Source organism: Tachypleus tridentatus, chromosome 3 (genome assembly GCF_004210375.1).
Source record: "Tachypleus tridentatus isolate NWPU-2018 chromosome 3, ASM421037v1, whole genome shotgun sequence".
NCBI classification, from domain to species: domain Eukaryota; kingdom Metazoa; phylum Arthropoda; class Merostomata; order Xiphosura; family Limulidae; genus Tachypleus; species Tachypleus tridentatus.
The window spans coordinates 65881642-65887676 of NC_134827.1; the positions used below are offsets into that span (position 1 = coordinate 65881642).

General features: G+C 32.7%; 2 long non-coding RNA genes across 2 annotated transcripts; both read right to left on the reverse strand.

Annotated features, from left to right (window-relative positions):
• Positions 1-1013: 1013 nt before the first annotated feature.
• On the reverse strand, positions 1014-3109 carry LOC143246086 (uncharacterized). Its single transcript, XR_013025778.1, has 2 exons — positions 2976-3109; positions 1014-1517 (listed from the first exon to the last, which is right to left on the reverse strand). It is a non-coding gene; the product is annotated as an uncharacterized LOC143246086 (long non-coding RNA).
• A 743-nt stretch (positions 3110-3852) lies between these two features.
• On the reverse strand, positions 3853-5778 carry LOC143246087 (uncharacterized). The gene is made up of 4 exons (XR_013025779.1): positions 5728-5778; positions 4914-5013; positions 4279-4336; positions 3853-4001 (listed from the first exon to the last, which is right to left on the reverse strand). It is a non-coding gene; the product is annotated as an uncharacterized LOC143246087 (long non-coding RNA).
• Between the last annotated feature and the right edge of the window lie 257 nt (positions 5779-6035).

The following is a 6035-nucleotide window of genomic DNA, read 5'->3' on the forward strand; positions in this document are numbered from 1 at the left end:
TTGAGGTTAATGAAATTGTACAAATGTGAACTTGCGTAAACCATGTATAAGCATTTTCACGTCCATTTTTGAACAGCCACCTTGATAAGTTCCCTGACAACCTGGGGCTGTGAGTAACGAACAAGGAGAACGATTCCATCAAGACCTAAAGGTCATGGAAGAACGCTACCAAGGGCGCTGGGACAAAAGTATGATGGCTGACTACTGCTGGAGCATTAAACGAGATTGTCCAGATGAAGTGTACAAACGCAGAAGTTACAAACGCAAATTCCTACCTGAATAAAATACACAAACAAATTGATAAGCTATTCCTATAATTTCCTATAATAATGAAAAATTAAAAAATAAATGAAAATGTCAAATTGCATAAAATCTGTAGCTTGCAGACAAAAACCGACTTCAGATTTGAAATCAACACACTCAAATTGACTATAAAAAGGTCTTTTTTTAAATGCAGCAAAATGAGTGTTCCCCAGTGTTATCGGTATTGCATGATCCACTTTTAAAACAATTAATCGACCATTCTAAAGGCTCGTTTCGATACTTAAGACCTAACATTCAAAGTGAACTACTTGACTGTCTCTCCCGGCATGGCCAAGTGTGTTAAGGCGTTCGACTCGTAATCCGAGGGTCGCACCAAACATGATTGCCCTTTCAGGCGTGGGGGCGTTATAATGTAACGGTCAATCCCACTGTTCGTTGGTAAAAGAGTAGCCCAAAAGTTGGCGGTGGGTGTTGCCTTCCCTCTAGTCTTACACTGTTAAATTAGGGACGGCTAGCACAGATAACCCTCGAGTAGCTTTGTGCGAAATTCAAAAAAGAAACATTTGTGTGAATTAATATCATTTGAAAATCCTTAAAACTTAAAAAAGTTTCAAAACATGTTAGTGTTTTCCAGAAGCCTACAAACCGTTTGTTTTTTATTTATCATTAATCATTGAAGCTCACAAATATGTTGCGGAAAAAAAAAAACATTCACCAAACCAGTTGACATCAAGACGACACACACTGGATGCTGGAAAAAAAGATTCATCAATTGTAATAATGCTGGTTTTATTCACACACTGACAGGTTTCGAATCACAGAATATATATAGAGTTGTACTCCACTGACAAACTTATACAAAAATGATGTAATTTCACAAATATTTTTACTTTAAACAGAAAAGGAAACAAGAGCTATAAGTATCACATAATGCTGTGTCGCACCACGAAACTTTGAATCATTTTTGTTTCGGGTATTTACCTTCTCTTTTGTGGTGGGAAAAGATAAAAATATGAATTATGTCTTATACTTCATAAATTAAACTACCTTGACGTACTCGAGATTAATCAATTAGAAAACAAACCAGAAATATGCTTAAAAGTCTAAAAAACAAAGAAATGCATGTTGAGTTAAGACTTTGGAAGTTGTATCAGTTGTGATATCTTCTGTTGAACAATAAACAGTTCATTTTTAAGGGAGTGGCTGAGGTTTGGCACAAAATCCTCTGTTGATTCCTTTGGAAGATTGACGACCTGGTAATGAACGTAACAAATAGTAGTGTTAACATCCTTTACTGTTACTTTGAATTTAGAATATATATCACAGTCTACTCATGATTTTACCAAATTATGACCAAGTGTGATGGAAAAAAATAAAACATACAATCTTGCACTAAAATCTACAAAAACCTGTTTTAAAAAGATACATGAAAAGCATTATTACACTGAATAGTGTTAAACATGAGAGGAATTAGGCTTAGCATGAAAATATTGGATGTAAAAGCAATATGGTGCAGATAAAATTTGCTTGAAAAAGCTTAACTTCCACAACATTTTGGAGTTGGGCATTTCATCAGTTAACATCTGAACGTTCTTACTACAAACCTCATCAGGTTTGTTCTGGAAATTAAGTACAAGGCTACACAATGAACTATCTGTGCTGTGAACACCAGGAATATCGAAACCCATTATCTAGAGTTGTATTATCAGACATACATCTCTGATACCACCTGATGATGGACTTAGGCCTAAAACATGGAGATAGTTTGTGTGAATGCCACTTGTGAACAGTTAATAATTTGTTGTAACCATAATAGGCAGATTGCAGTTTAAAAAAAAAAATTACTGGAAATCATATTGGTCTCTGAATTTATCTTACTGAACTAATTCTATAGCTCTTCCTTCTGAACTAACCAATCAATGTTCAACCATCTAAGTAGATTTTTATAAAGTTTCTGGCTTCTAAGAAAGGTTGTTACAAAATATGAAACATGAAGCGTACTGCTTCATGTTTCTGAAGCTTCAAAATTATATTTTGAGAAATCTTTGCAAACGTTTTTTCTAACTTATAATTTGTATAAAAAAACCGAATGTGAACTCTTACGCTAATCCAATTTAGCACTTCGAATGTAGCAGCAACATTTTGAGGTTTAACATCAACTTTCATTACTATTACTTAAAAAACAAAACAAAGATTAAATTATTCCTTGAGATTATTTATCAAACAACAGTGCCAACAAAACCACTTTCTATGTAGTACCAAAACAGTTATCCAGAACTATCAGCTGAAAAGAAAGTTTTTAAGTTAACTAAACAAGTAACCATGGCCAGATGGTTAAGGCACTTGACTTGTAACCTGAGAGTAGAGAGTTCAACTCCACCTCACGCCAAACATTTTCGCCCTTTCGGCCGTGGGGGCATTATAAAGTGACGGTCAATCCCACTATTCATTGATAAAAGAGTAGCCTAAGAGTTGGTGGTGGGTGATGACCAGCTGTCTACCCTCTAGTCTTACACTGCAAAATTAGAGAAGGTTAGCACAGATGGTCCTCGAGTAGCTTTGTGCAAAATTCAAAAAATAAACCAAACAAGCAACCTTTGGGTTAAACATAATAATTCCAAATAATGTGAAAAAAAACGTATTAAGAACATAGTTCCTTATATGACGCTTTTAACAACAAAAAAAACTTATAACAACAAAACAACATTCACCGTTCCATCTCCCAAGGAAACAGTAACACCAGTTTTTTTATTTTGGACATCTAATGTATTCTGTAGTGGACTGCCACCTAGAGACATGATGATTTCTCCAGCTTTCGGTTGTCGAGGACTGCTAAACTAAGGGGAGCCTATAAAGTTTAAAATAAATCATGAATTGTTTAAATAAACAACATAAATGTGTAAAATACAGTGTAGTTTAATTGTGGTTGTCTAAAAACTTGATTCAATATAATTCTGTCCATTCTATGTCTTATATGTTAACCAGCTATTAACACTCCCTTCTGGGAAAGTCATGAGACTTTACTTTCTGCTAATAAACTTGGAAACAATTTCACAACTAAACCAAATGAATTGTATTTATTGTTTTATTACAATAATTTATGAGTGTAACAAAACTTCAATGATAAGAATACAGTAAGTACATTCAAACAAAGATAACCGAATTTATTAAAATGGCTAGTTGTCATAACAATAGAAAATCTCAGACAAGCTACAAACTCTCTAACAAGACAAGATGTTTTGCAGAGACAGAACACTGCAGGACATGACGTATGTTCATTATGTAGCCATGTAAAGCATACCATCACCCACCATTATGTTCACTGAATGAAAGTGTCATAAACTGACACAAACGTTTCTTTAGAAAGTACCATTTGTAATTAACATTAAGTCAACTAACTGGTAACAGCATACTTCAACTGGCCTATGCTAACGATACAAGTTTTATGGGTTTTACTTGCTGAAGCTTATGAGAAAGATAACGTTATCACCGAGAGGAAATGGTTCCAGTGTACATATCTTACAGCAATGTGAATTGTTATAAACAAGAAAAAGACAATACCTTGGATCAAACTTTAGGGCGGACTGCTGGAGTATTGTGAACAGCTTCCACAGACTTCACGTTCTTTGTGTTTAGAGGGTAGCAGATTGTTTCTGAACATTCATTAAGGCCTTTCGTGATGACCTTGTGATCCTCTGGGTTTTAGCAGACTGGGTAGCTGACTTAGGGGGCTGCCCCTAAGGAAAGTTGTACCAAAACAAAAAATTTTCTTGTTATAAATAAGTTATATTTCTGCCAGTTATGTAAATTAATTTATTCTGTAACATCATACAAAACACAGATATGCTTCCACTGGATTATTATTGAATACTCAGATAAATGAAAGTTTTTATTTTATTTTACCTACTCTATCTTTAAAACCTGATTTCTACTACACATGTAATAGATTATAAATTTTTTCAATCAAACACCATATGGTGGGGAACTGAATGTATTCCAACATCAAACACGTACCTTCCTTTTAGTTGGAAGAGGATTTTCTTCTGTCTTGCTGGACTTTGTTGATGTCTCGCTATTACCAAAATACATTCCAGTAAATTACATGAGGAACAAACGTAGATTCTTAACAATACCAGATGTTTTGAATAAATACATCTGTCCAAAGACTGTTAACACATCGTCACTACTGTAACATAACCTAGGCTACACATGATAATGTAAAATAAATTCCAAGTTTACTTAAATAAAAAAATTCATTAACATCAGTACAACTTTGTCTCCACGCCTAATTTTGTTCAATGATGTACAAGTGAACTGTCCAACTGGTTATCAGTGAGGCATTTGGTCAAACCACTAACCTACACTAAAAAACAAATACAGGGATTATTTCTAATATCCGAGATGTCCCATACATCTGAGCATGACAAGTTTTAACTAACTAAAATGAAAATCGTTATGTTTTTTGAAGAAGTAAAACATTTAAATGCATCATTTATAACATTCAAGATTTATGTTGGCCATTTTGGATGCAACATAAAGGGTGTCTACATACATTCTTGTTTAAAGATGTTCCATATTTTGTTACAAATGTGTTATCATGTAAGGTCGTGTTCTTCTAGTACGTGTACAAACACCCGAGTGTAAATTACCTGGATATTGTTGAAACTACAGATGTGACATTGTTTGTAACTTCTCCAATTGACTTGTCAACTCTCTTAGCACAATGAGAATCTACTGAACCACCTTGATCTAATAGCAAATAATATACCTTTAATTATATACCACAAGCATATAATTGTTACAAAAAATATACCTTAATTACATACCACAAGCATATAATTGTTGAAAAAAATATACCTTAATTACATACCACAAGCATATAATTGTTGCAAAAAATATACCTTAATTACATACCACAAGCATATAATTGTTGCAAAAAATATACTTTAATTATATACCACAAGCATATAATTGTTGCAAAAAATATACCTTTAATTACATATCACAAGCATATAATTGTTACAAAAAATATACCTTTAATTACATATCACAAGCATATAATTGTTAGCAAGTTTACAAAGTAGTGAAATAAATATAACATAATTTTTTAAATGATAAAATCATTTTGTAATCATAAACTATACTGTTCTATAATATAAGCTTTTGAAGAGAGCTAACAAATCTTAACAAATCAATTCTAGTTAAGAAAACCATGAGTATTGGATACAAAACAATGTAAGTTGTAACATATACAATTACTGTAACATTAAATGGTACCTGTACTCAAAGTGTCTTCCACAGTTTGTAATTGTAATTAGTTCTCTTCTCCCCATATTTAATATCAGTAATTACAATTAAACTTGCAATTCCAAATAATTAAGTAGTAGTAAATAAATCCACTTAAACAGAAAATTATTTTTCCAGATTTTGTTTTATTATGGAAACTGAACAAAACACACTTACCTACAAAATCCTTGAATTTCATTTCTCTCAATTTCTGGAAAACAAATGAGCAAAACTGTGTGTGTGAAAACAATCATAGGTAATTACACAACATAGAACTATGAAAACAAATGATCTATATCCTGTTTTCATCAACATAAAAAAAGTTAACATAACTCTCGTAGTTTGTTTTGAAGAGTATGTAACCTTAAGGTAAAGGGGCTTTTAAAAGAGTTATGTCATTTACTAAAACCAAAGACAAAATGTGTAATTGTTAGGTTAATATTTCTTGGATCAGAAGTTTCCAAAACAACTGAACTGTGAAAATC